We start from the raw sequence: 13833 nt of genomic DNA, 5'->3' as shown, positions 1-13833 counted from the left end.
GAACCTCTGTCCCAACTACTTCAGAAGCAGCCCGAACCCCCTCATACATGGCTAAGATCTCCTTCTCAGTCGGAGTGTAGCGCTCCTCAGACCCTTTATATGCTCGACTCCAAAATCCTAGGGGTCGGCCTCGGGTCTCTGCTGAGGCTCTTTGCCACAAACTCCAGGTGGGACCTTTCTCTCCAGCAGCAGTGTAGAGGATGTTCTTCACATCCTTTCCCGTCCGTACTGGCCCCAAGACCACGGCACGGGCTATTTCTTGTTTTATCTGCTCAAAAGCCTGCTGCTGCTCAGGACCCCATGAGAAATTATTCTTCTTCCGTGTTACCTGATAGAGGGGGCTCACTATGTGGCTGTAGTTTGGGACATGCATTCTCCAAAAGCCCACTACTCCCAGAAAAGATTGGGTCTCTGTTTTGTTGGTGGGCGGAGACATAGCAGTGATTTTGTCAATCACATCTGCTGTTATGTGATGACGTCCATCTTGCCATTTTATACCTAAGAACTGGATTTCCTGGGCAGGCCCCTTCACCTTGCTGCTCTTAATGGCAAAACCAGCTTGCAAAAGAATTTGGATTATCTGTTTTCCTTTCTTGAAAACCTCTGCTGCTGTATGGCCCCACACTACAATATCATCAATATACTGCAAGTGCTCAGGAGCATTACCCTGTTCCAAGACAGCTTGGATCAATCCATGGCAAATTGTTGGGCTGTGCTTCCACCCTTGAGGTAAACGGTTCCAGGTATACTGAATACCTCTCCAGGTAAAAGCAAACTGTGGCCTACATTTTGCAGCCAATGGGATGGAAAAGAAGGCATTAGCAATGTCAATGGTGGCATACCACCTAGCTTCTTTTGACTCCAGTTCATACTGGAGTTCTAGCATGTCTGGTACAGCAGCACTTAATGGAGGTGTGACTTCATTCAGGCCACGGTAATCTACCATCAGCCTCCATTCCCCACTGGTTTTACGCACTGGCCATATGGGGCTGTTAAAAGGTGAGTGAGTTTTGCTAATCACTCCCTGATTTTCTAATTGGCGAATTAGCTTGTGAATGGGGAGCAATGAGTCCCTATTGGTGCGGTACTGCCGTCTGTGAACCACTTTGGTGGCAATTGGTACCTCTTGGTCTTTTACCTGGAGCAACCCCACAGCAGAAGGATCATCTGACAGACCAGGTAAAGCTGACAACTGCTTAACGCCGTTTGTGTTAACAGCAGCTATCCCAAAGGCCCATCGATACCCCTTGGGATCCTTAAAATGTCCCATCCTAAGGTAATCGCTTCCCAGTAAACATGGAGCCTCTGGACCAGTCACAATAGGGTGTCTCTGCCAGTTTTTACCAGTGAGGCTTATTTCGGCCTCCAACATAGTCAATTCTTGAGAACCCCCAGTCACTCCATGGATATATATTGGTTCTGTCCCTTGGTGACTTGAGGGCATTAGGGTGCATTGTGCACCAGTGTCCACCAAGGCTTTATATTTCTGTGGTCGAGATGTGCCAGGCCACTTAATCCACACTGTCTAGTATACTCTGTTGTCCCTTTCCCCCCCCTGGCTGGGGGCAGGGCCCCTCTATTGTTTACCTCGGTGGCTTGCAGCAACTGGAACTTTCCCCCTTTTGGAAGAGTTCGCCTTGGTGGTTGTTTTGTACTGTAATTCTTTCACTCGTGCCTGAAGTGCAGAAGTGGATGAATTATACCACCTCTTTATATCCTCCCCATGATTACTCAAGAAATACAACAAAGCAAAACGTATGGTCTTATCGTTGTCATTTGCTTGAATATGAGGACCTCTCTTTTTTATGGTTGAGATTTTCGATGATACAGGTCGAGAGAAACTCATGTTGTTTAGCTTTTTCAATAGGCGATCGTGGGAATCCTGGTCCCCATCATCTGGTACCACCATGGATCCATCTACATCAGGCATGTTAGTCAACATGTCAATAATATCATTTTGTGTTCCCTCCATTCTGTTTAACCTTTCAGCTATTTTGACAATGGCTGAAGTATAACGATTAACTTCTGTAGTGCTTATAAATAATTCAAGCTCCTGAAGTTTAGCAATTAGTTCATTAACAAGGGGTTTCCTTTCCCCTTGGCCATATACTAATGCAAGTGCACTGGCATGCTTTTCTGGAGCAGCCCTTGTAAAGTCACGCCACATTTGTCGTGGTACACGGACTATCTCAGGATCATGTAATTGGTTCGGGTCATTGCGATTGAAGTGGGAGCTGTATAGCATTTCCACCAGAGCATTTTCTCTCAAAGTTTGGATGCCTTTCTCTATATCAGTCCATTTCCTTTTCTCAGGCTCCAAGTCCCGTTTAAAGGGGAATCTATCTCTTACCGCTATCAACATCCGCTTCCAGAGGGTGTAGGACTGATCTTGGCATGTGCCACTACCTCTGTCCACACGTGCATCTCTGGAAATGCTACCCAGTTGGCGAGCTTCACTGCCATTGAGCCACGCACTGTTGGCACCATTGTCCCAGCAGCGAAGTAACCAAGTGACCATATTTTCTTTTGGCTGACGTGTGAAATCCTTTCTTAGATCTCGAATTTCACTCAGTTTAAAAGATCGATCAATAATGGTCGTAATACTTTGCTCACCTTTTGCTCTATCAAGAGTCTCAGGTGTTGATGGTGGCAACTGTGTTGATGAGGCTGCCCCATCTAGAAGTTTGGACTCGAGAAATTCTCGTAAAGAAAATCTAACTTTTGGCTCCTCTTCTTCATCTGACTCTGACTCTTGTATTATTTCCTCCAGGTAACCCTCCTTCTTTTTTCTCTCTCCTAACTTCCTCTGCTCCTCATACTTCTTCTGCTCCTCTATCATCTTCTTATACCCCTCTAACATCCTCTGCTCCTCCAACTTCTTCTGGTCTTCTGACTCCCCCTGCTCTCCTGAGTCCCCCTGCTCTCCTGAATCTTGCTCTCCTAACTCCCTCCGCTCTTCTAATTCCTTCTGCATTTTCTCTAACTGAGTTGAAAATTGTTTTATTTTTCGCCCTCTTACAGGGGCAACCAACATTGTATCTGGTGCCCCTGGTAGTTGGTCAAGGTCTGGTACATACGGTTCAGACTTGGGGATGTTCCCCTTGGACTGGAGGGTGCATTTCTTGGATCGGAGGAGATCGCGCTCGAACTCCAGGGTGTCGAACTCAGCCCTGAGGGCGTTGTACTTGGACTGAATTGTGTCGAACCCGGACTCGAGCGTGTCGTGTTTGAACTGGAGAGTGTTGCACTCAGATTGGACGGCATCGTACATGGTCTGGAGGTTGTTACGATCGATCTTGATAGCATCGAACTGAACCTTGAGGTCGCTGTACATGGACCGGAGGACATCTCACTCAGATCGGAGGGTGTTACACTCGGACTGGAGGATGTTGTGCTCAGACTGGAGGGCGTTGTAATCAGTCTGGAGGGTGTCACGCTCCGACGGGAGAATGTCGCGCTCAGACTGGGGGCAGCTATTCTCAGTCTGGAGGGCGTTGTGCTCGGACTGGAGAGCGTTGTGCTCAGACTGGAGAGCGTCGTGTTCGGACCAGAGTGCGTTGTGCTCGGACTGGAGAGTGTCGTGTTCGGACCGGAGAGCATTGTGCTCGGACTGGAGAGCATTGTGCTCGGACTGGAGAGTGTCGTGCTTGGACCGGAGAGCATTGTGCTCGGACTGGAGAGCGTTGTGCTCGGACTGGAGAGCGTTGTGCTCGGACTGGAGAGTGTCATGCTTGGATCGGAGAGGGTTGTGCTCGGACTGGAGAGCGTTGTGCTCTGACTGGAGAGCGTTGTGCTCGGACTGGAGAGTGTCATGCTTGGATCGGAGAGCGTTGTGCTCGGACTGGAGAGTGTCGTGCTCGGACCGGAGAGTGTCGTGCTTGGACCGGAGAACGTTGTGCTCGGACTGGAGAGTGCCGTGCTCGGACCGGAGAGCGTTGTGCTCGGACTGGAGAGTGCCGTGCTCGGACCAGAGAGCGTTGTGCTCGGACTGAAGAGTGTTGAGTTTGGATTGCAGGGATTCTTTCTCATACCAATATGTGTCTCGTTGATATAGGAGGTCTTCTCTCTCAGCTCTGAGACTCTCTTTCTCATACCAGAATGAGTCTCGTTGTTGTAGGAGGTTATTTCTCTCATCAAGGAGACTCTCATTCTCAGCCCTGAGACTCCCTCTCTCAGCATCAAAAACTTCCCTCTCAGAAATGGTATTAAATAAGGCCCGATAAGCATTAGCTAGGCCCCAAGTCATTTGTGCCTCCTGAGATCTGCCTGAGCCACAACATTCCTGTCTCAAATATGCGGTCAAACTCTTGGGATTCTTTAAGTGTTCAGGAGTAAAGCTCCATGACACTAAAGATGTCTGTCTTCTAAAAGTCTCTCCAAAGTCTCTCCACACTCCCTGCCACTCAGTATTCTCTAATTCTAGGAAAGACTTCCTCCTGAGGTTATAAATCCAGATACTGAGTGAGATCACTACAATAACCAACAGTAAATTCAGGGAGATTAATACGATTGACAGTGTGGTCCACTGGGACAACTGGTCAGTCGAAGACTGCTTAAAGGAAGCAAAGAAAAAAGGAAGAGCACGCTCAAAAACCACCATTTCCGTACTATTGGTTGCATTAGTTGCATTAGTTGCTCCCTCTGGAGCTGCATGCAAATACGAAGTAAGCGTTGCTAACCATGCTTTCAATCTATAATACATTCCTATAACTTCATAGGTAAAATGGGCTAGCTTAAACATGGTCCAATATGTTTGGAGCATCATAAAAGAGGAACTAATGAAATGCAGTACCTTATAAAGCCAACTTAGTAGAGAGAACATTTTTTATTTTTTTTTTTCCAATAGAGAGAAAAAAAAGTTAAAAACGCAAAGCTCAGTAGTGTTTATAAAATAAACCGGAGTATTGGCAGTCCGCCTGGACTTTCAAGGTCAAGCTCGCAGGTGCAGAATCGCAAACCTAAGATAGCTCCTTAACAAAGAAAAACAACTTGTAGCCCTGTTAAAAGCTAAAAGAGCAACAGAAGAAAACACAGAAAAACAGCAACTCAATTTGCCCGCATCCTCCACCAAAATCTGTCACGGTTTGAACGAAAAATCCACCTGCGTCCGTGACAGGGGGCCGTGGGCCCCGCGGGGGCCCTAGGCCGAAAGGAAAAAGAATTAATTAGGAAAAGAAAACAGCGGCAACAATCTAAGGAGGCACACTTATTTACTAAATACTATATCGAAATACAGGATAATAAAATATAATATAATATAATTGAAAATTGAGCTAACGAATCAGGCAAAATAGGAGAGAAAATGAGTCCCGTAACCGAGAGGCCTACTGTGAAATTTAGGCGAGACGGTGAAGGCTCCCACACACTTCCCTGAACGCCAGAACTCGAAAGAGAGCAGTCTAGTCTGCGACCGAGTTAATATAGAGTCCAGGTCCCGTGACCTATCGTGTTGTTCTCTGGGAGATGTAGTTTTCTTCTGTAAGTAGCAGATTCAGTAAAATTATTCATGCTTTATATGATGTTATGATGTGGAATACTGATAGCAAAATTACAAAATTATTAAACCATGACAGCTGGTAACGAGCGGTGTCCCTCAAGGGTCTGTCTTGGGGCCGGTGCTCTTTAACATCTTTATTAATGACATCGATGAGGGAATGGAGTGCACCCTCAGCAAGTTTGCTGATGACACCAAGCTGAGTGGTGCAGTCGATACGGTGGAGGGAACGGATGCCATTCAGCAGGACCTTGACAGGCTGGAAAGCTGGGCTCGGGTGAACCTAATGAGGTTCAACACGGCAAAGTGCAAGGTTTTGCACTTGGGCCGGAAGAACCCCAGGCACCTGCACAGACTGGGAGGAGTTGTCCTTGAGAGCAGCTCGGCAGAGAAAGACCTGGGGGTCCTGATAGATGAGAAACTTAACATGAGCCAGCAGTGCGCTCTGGCAGCCCGGAAAGCAAATGGGATCCTGGGCTCCATCAGGAGAGGGGTGGTCAGCAGGGATAGGGAGGTGATTGTCCCTCTCTACTCTGCTCTTGTGAGGCCCCATCTGGAGTAGTGTGTCCAGGTGTGGAGCCCTCAGTACAAAAAAACATAGAGATTTTGGAAAGGGTCCAGAGGAGGGCCACGAAGATGATCGGGGGGCTGGAGCACCTCCCCTATGAGGACAGGCTGAGGGAGTTGGGTTTGTTCAGCCTGGAGAAGAGAAGGTTGTGGGGTGACCTCATTGCAGCCTTTCAATACCTGAAGGGAACTTACTTACTCCCAGGAGGGGAGTAAACTCTTCGAAAGGGCTGACAATAGCAGGACTAGGGGAAATGGTTTTAAGTTAAAAGAAGGAAGATTTAGGTTGGATGTAAGGGGGAAGTTCTTTACTAAGAGAGTGGTTAGGTCCTGGAACGGGCTGCCCATGGAGGTTGTGGATGCCCCGTCCTTGGAGGTGTTCAAGACCAGGTTGGACAGGGCTCTGGGCAACCTGATCTAGTAAAGGTGTATGTTTGGTGGCCCTGCTAGGCAGGGGGGTTGGAACTACATGATCCTTGAGGTCCCTTCCAACCCGGGTCATTCTGTGATTCTGTGAGATGGCAGAAACTGTGCCACTCAGTTGGGGGAGCTGCTGATTGACGGTTTGAAGTATTATAATAAGCACAACAACTTGGGGCCATCTGTCCTCGAATCCTCTAGATGCTGTTACCAGTGACTGTGCAATTCTCTCTGGTGCTGTACTTGTGATTTTCTGCCACATGTCAGGATCGGCCCTCACTCTCTCAGGATCATGTTTGCTTGGATCAGGGTTGTACAACATTTCCATCATGGCCAATTCCCTCAGGTACTGGATACCTTTTTGGACGGTATTCCAACTAGTAATTTTAGGCTTCAAAGCATCCCTGTAGGGGTACCTTTCTCTCACGGCTTCTAACAGCCACAACCAGAGAGTGGCAGCTCCATCCAAACATCTGCTAATCCCTCTGTTGACACCTGCACCTCAGGCAATGCTTCCTAGCTGGCGAGCTTCATTACCATCTAGAGACAAGCTGTTGGCCCCGTTGTCCCAGCAGCGAAGCAGCCAAGCAAGGAGACCTTCATCTTGACGCCGTTTAAACTCCTTTCTTGAGCCTTGGATTTCAGTCAGCTTCAGAGGTCGACGATAAGTAATTTCCTCATCATCATCAGTCTCTTCTTCATGCCTCTTGGTTTTTCCCTTTGCTTTTTTCGGTACTGATCCATGCCCAGCACCTGGATCTTCTGCTGCCCCCCCCCCCCCCCTCTGCTTCTCCTTCTTTTCATTCTAGACGCATGGACACCCGTTTCCATTTCTTGCCTTCCACAGGGGCAACTGATATTGCTACTGATGCCTCCTGTGACTGATCAGAGTTAACTTGGGATTTTTCTTTTTTAGCTTGAATCTCAGATCGGAAACTCTCTCTCTCCAGAACAGTATGATACAGAGCAGGGTATGCATAAGCCAAACCCCAAATGAGGTTTACCTCCTGAGATCTCTGACCCAAATACTCACTTAATTTCTCAGGGTCCCTTAGGTGTTCAAGAGTGAAATCCCATGACACTGTGGGTCCCCATGCTTCTAAGACTTTTCCTAAACCTTTCCATATTCCTTGCCAGTCAGCATTCTCTGGTTCTGGAGGAGACGTCCACATAGAACAAATGTATAGGATTACATATACATTCATTGATATTGATAACACGAGCCCTATCTCGGCTATTGAAAAGCGTGCGGAAATCTGAGAGTACAGCCTGTACACTGGATTAAACATGGTGGTGTTTATAAAATTGCCTATTCTGTCTGGGATGCAAGTGTTTGTAAAATTAGCTATTCCATCTGGGATGTAGTTGCCAAAATTCGGACCATACCACATCGCATATAAATACCAGGCAGGTGTCTCCATCAGCGTCCTTATTGCATTATATACGTACATGATTCCTCAACAAGAAAGCATGGCGTTAATAATCGGCCAATATGTTGAGAAGATCATAATTGCTTTCAATCCCTTAAACAGAGCAACTGGGATGGAGAGTGGATTCATAGCTGGCAGGCTCTGTGAAAGTCAGAGCTAGCTAGCTTTGCTCTAAGGGAGAAAGAAATCCCTTTGTTTTCTTTACAAAAGTTAGATAGCAATGCTGAGAATGTGCAGCTGCCCTTAATGTTGACAATTTGCCTGGTATTTCAAGGTCACGTTCTCAGTGAGCAGCTACAAAGATAACACTCCCGTAACGAAGCTAACGAAGCTCTTTGAGAGCAAAGAGAGAGTCACTCTAAAAGCTAAAAAGCATTGCCAGCATTCTCCACCAAAAAATATGTCACGGGTTACTTAGATTTACCTATGACCGTGACAGGGGGGAGCCACCCCATAGGGCCCCCGGGGCCCGGAAAGGAGGGGGAAAAGGGAAATGTGATAAAAACTGCGGCAATCTAAGGAGGAAAAACTTATTTTACTAAATATGATATCGGAATATAAGATAGCACAATATAATATAATTGAGGCTAATAAATCGAACAAAACAGAGAGAGAGAGTCCCCGAAAACCGAGAGGCCTACTGTGAACTCTAGGCGACACGGCTGGAACACTTCCCACTCTCTGAGAGTCCGAAAGAGAGAGCAATCCAGCCTGGGAACAAGATTATATAGCATCCTGGTCCCGTGACTCATCCCTGACCGTGATGTTCAATGGGATACGTAGTCTTCTTCTGTGGACTGCACATTCGATAAAAGTATCCATGCTTTACATGATGTTATGATGTGGAATACTGATAGCAAAATTACAAAATTACAAAACCATGACACCGTTCCAGAAGCAGGGGAGTGGAGACAGTCTTTTGTGAGCATCAAACAGCAGCCCCAAGAACCATATAGGCTTAAGAATTTCCTGGAGAAGCATGTTGATAATGCACAGGCAAGAGCTCTCATATTTCAACAACTAGCAATAGAAAATGCAAATGCTGATTGCCAGAAAGTATTATGTGCTTTAAAGAATCTCACTACAGAGGATATGATTCATGTATGTATGAATGTTGGCACACATCAACACCAAGTTGCGCTAGCAGCCCAGGCAATTGCCGCCGTATCCCTTAACCAGCAGCGATGTTTTGGCTGTAACCAATTGGTCACATTCACACAAAATGTCCACAAAAGGCCAGGAAATCATTACAACTATGTCCGAGATGTAAGAAAGGCAACCACAGATCACGATATTGTTGGTTGAAACGTGATTTCAATGGCCAACCACTTCCTCTGGCGGGAAACTCGCAGAAGAGCGTGAGGGATGAGCGCGCGATGACAATAAATTCCCCTCAAGCAGCTGCTGTAGTTTGTATGCCAGAACCCAAGGCAGCACTGGGGTGGACTTGGCAACCTCCTCAGATGCAATCTTAAATGATACTGCTGTCGCCTTAGCCTCCATGGGTGTTTATGGACCCCTGGGGAACAGCATGGCAGCACTCTTAATTGGATGGTCTTCTGTTACTCGGATGGGTCTTTTTGTTTTGCCTGGTGTTATTGATGCAGATTACACGGGGGAAATTAAGATAATGATGTGGACACCGACCCCACCTTGTACTGTCCCTGTGGGTTGTTGCATAGCACAGCTGATTTATTTTCAGCCTAATCCACCCCAACGAATCATCACGGGGTGATAATGGTTTCGGATCAACCAGAGAACCCCACGTTTGCTGGTCTCAAAAGGTCTCACAAGTGAGACCAAGTCTGACTTGTGTGCTGCGACAAGGGAAACAAGAGCTCAAAGTAACAGGTATCCTTGATAGTGGTGTGGATGTTACGATCATCCCTGTGACGCCCTGGCCACTGCAGTGGCCACTTATGAATCCCCATGCAGCACTAACAGACATAGGGGGGCACACCGTGCCAAAACAAAACACAGCAGTTATTACAATCATTGGACCAGAGGGCAGAGCTGCCTCTGTTCAACCTTATGTCTCACATAGCCCTGTCACTCTGTGGGGAAGAGATTGTATGGGACACTGGGGACTTTACCTCAGTACGGATTTTTCCTAGGTGCCACTGCCTTGCAGCAGTTCCTACATTTGGCATGTAAAACAGATACACTCGTGTGGGTGGACCAGTGGCCCCTATCCCAAGAAAAATTGCTGCAGTTAAATATCCTTGTTCAAGAACAGCTTGTGACTGGACATATAATGCCAACTACAAGTCCGTGGAATTCCCCTGTATTTGTGATCAAAAAACGATCAGGGAAATGGAGACGATTACACGATCTCAGAAGGATTAATACTGCTGTAATTGAAGATATGGGCTCTCTGCAACCAGGGCTGCCTTCCCCCACTATGCTTCCACAGTCCTGGCCACTTATAGTAATAGACTTAAAAGACTGTTTTTCTAACATTCCACTGTGCTCTGATGATGCACCACATTTTGTATTTTTGGTTCCCTTTATTAACAATGGGGAACCCCATTGTTGGGGTACTAAATTGTCGCTGTAAGGATTTATGAGTGCATACAGTAGTTTTGAGTAGATGGAGTGTTCTAGAATAGCTGAGTTAAGCCTGTAGGTTAAGAGTTAGTGGGCGGGGGATTTAGGTAGGTGTGTGTACAGGTTCTCTCGCGTGCATCAGGTTTTGCGTAGTGGGTGTACGTGTCTGCGTGGGATTCAGGATGGTATATAAGGAGTGTGACACAGCAATAAATTGAGAGAAGACATCATGGCATCCATGTTTGTGTCTCTCTCCCGGGATAAGTCGGGTTAATTGGCAGTTAGGTCAAGTGGTGACCCTGACATGATAGTGTGCTTGATTTGTGATTGAGGAGTTTGCTTGTGGTGTGAGTGTGGCAGTGATTCTGCTTGTTCTTTTGTAGAGTTTGGTGTTCGAGTACTCGAGGAAGTGGCTGGGAGAGAAGCCGGGAGAAGCGGCTGGAAGAACAGATGGAAGGTCCGGGAGAGAAGATGGGAAGGTCCGGGAGAGCGGCTGGAGAAGCAGCCGGGAGAGCAGCCGGGAGAGAAGGCTGGGAGAATGGACAGAAGGTCCGGGAGAGTGGCTAGGAGAAGCAGCTGGGTGAGCAGCCGGGAGAAGCAGCTGGGAGAACCAACTGGAAGGTCCGGGAAAGTGGCCGGGAGAAGCAGCCGGGACAACGGATGGAAGGTCGGGGAGAGTCTTCACCATGGTGGCAGGATCCGTTAAAGAGACGGTAAAGATTTTAAAAGTGCTTGCAAAAGAGGCGGGGGGCACATTGTCCTCATAGCACAGAGGGGTTCATCCAATGGATGATTCAGGGGTGGCTGAGTGAGTCAGTCGCACAGGCTATGGACCTGGATAAGGTTCAAGGCGCAGGGACGGAGTTACTATCAGCTGCTGGAGCAGGAAATGAGTCTGCTCTTCAGCATATCCCTGCTTGGAGGGTGCTACCAGGTTGCCTTTACCAACTTTGCGTGTTGCGAGGTGTGTGGATGGCAGCTGGGGGTGCTGTTTATGGCTTGCCAAAAGCAGCAGAGCAGGGGAATTCGAGCTTTAATAGCTCAGGGGAGAGTTTTCAGCTGCTCTCTGATGTTCCATCTCAGGAATGCGAAGGGGTGATAAAGGGAGAGAAGAAGGGGGAGGATGGTGTTGATTCTCCGGAGTCAGAACAAACCTTTTCAGACACTGAGGGAAAAGCCTTGGAATCCTTGTTTGCAGAGGAGGGAGATGATTTGCCTGAGAGGCCGTTAAAAGAATTTCGGTGGCTTTCGGTTAACTCTAGGTCATTAGCTCAGGCAGTTCAAATTCAGGCTGCACAACAGCAGCAGGAGCTTGGTTCACAAAAGCCCCCTAAAGATCCGGTGGACAATTGGTATATGATCGTTAAGAACTGTGCGCTTCAAGGAGATCTTATCTTTCAACCATTAGAGGGGGAGGGCTGCTTGTATGCCACAAGGTACAGGATCCTCAGGGCCGGCCCACCTGGGAGCCTTTTGATTGGCAGCTAGTTAAGGAGTTAAGATCGGTAATGGCTTCATCAGGCTTGGAAAGTCCCGTCTGCCAAGATCTATTGGACATGATACAGATGGAGCTCATCACCCCCTTTGATTGTCATAGTGTGGCCAGGGCAGTCCCATTGCCCGCCCAAATGGTGCCTTTTGAAAGTAAATGGGAGTTGTTAGGACTGGCCCTACGTGGGTTTCAGTACGATAGGTTCGGCCTCATCTCAAGGCAGAAACCAATATCTAGCTTTCATAGTGACTGGGATTGTGTGCTTCTTACTTACTGGTATTGCTTTGTAACCTGTTATACGGCAGATAACAATGGTGTGACATAATGGGAGAATTACTATCATTTCCAACGCAGTCTCAGGAACTGGAATTATTAGGCATTATCCAGGTTATTGTGTGCTTCTATTTTATTAATAGATTGGATGTGAATCAAATAGGATCTGATGTTACCAAAGCTGGAATCTACGGGAATAATCATTTGATGTATTAGTAATGCTCATTTATGATGCTGTTAGCCTATCAATTAGCCTTTTCTTAATTGGAAAAGAAAAAACCTGGAAAGAAATCTTAGGCGAAGGGGATGTCCCTGTATCATAGAGTGATCACTTCTTTTCATCCCACTAATCAGGATTTTTTAAATATGACCATGTATCACTTGAGACAAAGGTGCACACTAAGAGAGCTGATTTTAATGGCTTATTCTGTTTTCCAAGCAGGTGTTCCACTTGGGCTCTGTATCATGCACTGGCCATGCAGGTACGGTGTACAATTGGAAATACCCTTCAGGCTCTGCAAGAAACAAAAGCAGGAGAGAATCTATGATGGGTGAGAAAGGTAAAGTGCACTTTGAAGCAGGGGATGCCCTGCTGGCAATGCCTGTTGCATCCGCCGCAAACACGTTATTGGCACATTTGCCCACTAATAATGATTCTATCTGACATGAAACTTCATAAATTTGTACGACCATTGATTATCTATTAGTTTAAAAGGCATGGTTGTGAGCACTCTACAAGTATTTGCTGCACAAATTTTAGTGATCATTCAAATCGATATATCAGAGTATGCAAAAGTTGAAGGCTTTTTTCTAATCAGTTACAGATCAACACAGAATGGGACCCCTTAGAGATTTATTTCCAGGCTGCACTAAAAATGTTTCTGAATTTCTGAAAACTGGGTTTTCTCTTGATGGGGAGCTTTGGGTTAAAATTGGTACAAAACTCCAGCAGACTTCTACTGTTGAAGACAGAACGGCTGCTAAACTGTTTGTCATGGTTTAATAATTTTGTAATTTTGCTATCAGTATTCCACATCATAACATCATATAAAACATGAATAATTTTACTGAATCTGCAACTTATAGAAGAAGACTACATCTCCCAGAGAACAACACAATAGGTCACGGGACCTGGACTCTATATTAACTCGGTCGCAGAACAGACTGACGTCTTTCGAGTTCTGGCGTTCAGGGAAGTGTGTGGGAGCCTTCAGCCGTCTCGCCTAGATTTCACAGTAGGCCTCTCGGTTACGGGACTCATTCTCTCTCCTATTTTGCTTGATTCGTTAGCTCAATTTTCAATTATATTGTATTATATTGTGTTATCCTGTATTTCGATATAGTATTTAGTAAATAACTGTGCCTCCTTAGATCGTTGCCGCTGTTTTCTTTTCCTAATTAATTTTTTTTCCTTTCGGCCTAGGGCCCCTCCGGGGCCCACGGCCCCTGTCACGGACGCAGGTGGATTTTTCGTTCAAACCGTGACAGATTTTGGTGGAGAATGCGGGCAAATTGAGTTGCTGTTTTTCTGTGTTTTCTACTGTTGCTCTTTTAGCTTTTAACAGAGCTACGAGTTTTTTTTCCCTGTTAAGGAGCTATCTTAGGTTTGC

At 46.6% G+C, this 13833-nt stretch overlaps 1 pseudogene; it reads right to left on the bottom strand.

The window, feature by feature from the left end:
• Nucleotides 1-7270: 7270 nt before the first annotated feature.
• On the bottom strand, nt 7271-8040 carry LOC146754690 (uncharacterized; annotated as a pseudogene).
• Nucleotides 8041-13833: the final 5793 nt, after the last annotated feature.

Source organism: Coturnix japonica, chromosome W (genome assembly GCF_054131305.1).
Source record: "Coturnix japonica strain WE chromosome W, WE-NBRP24, whole genome shotgun sequence".
Taxonomy (NCBI): Eukaryota; Metazoa; Chordata; class Aves; order Galliformes; family Phasianidae; genus Coturnix; species Coturnix japonica.
Note: the sequence above shows the minus strand (reverse complement) of the source record. Positions and strands in the feature narration are given on the sequence as shown.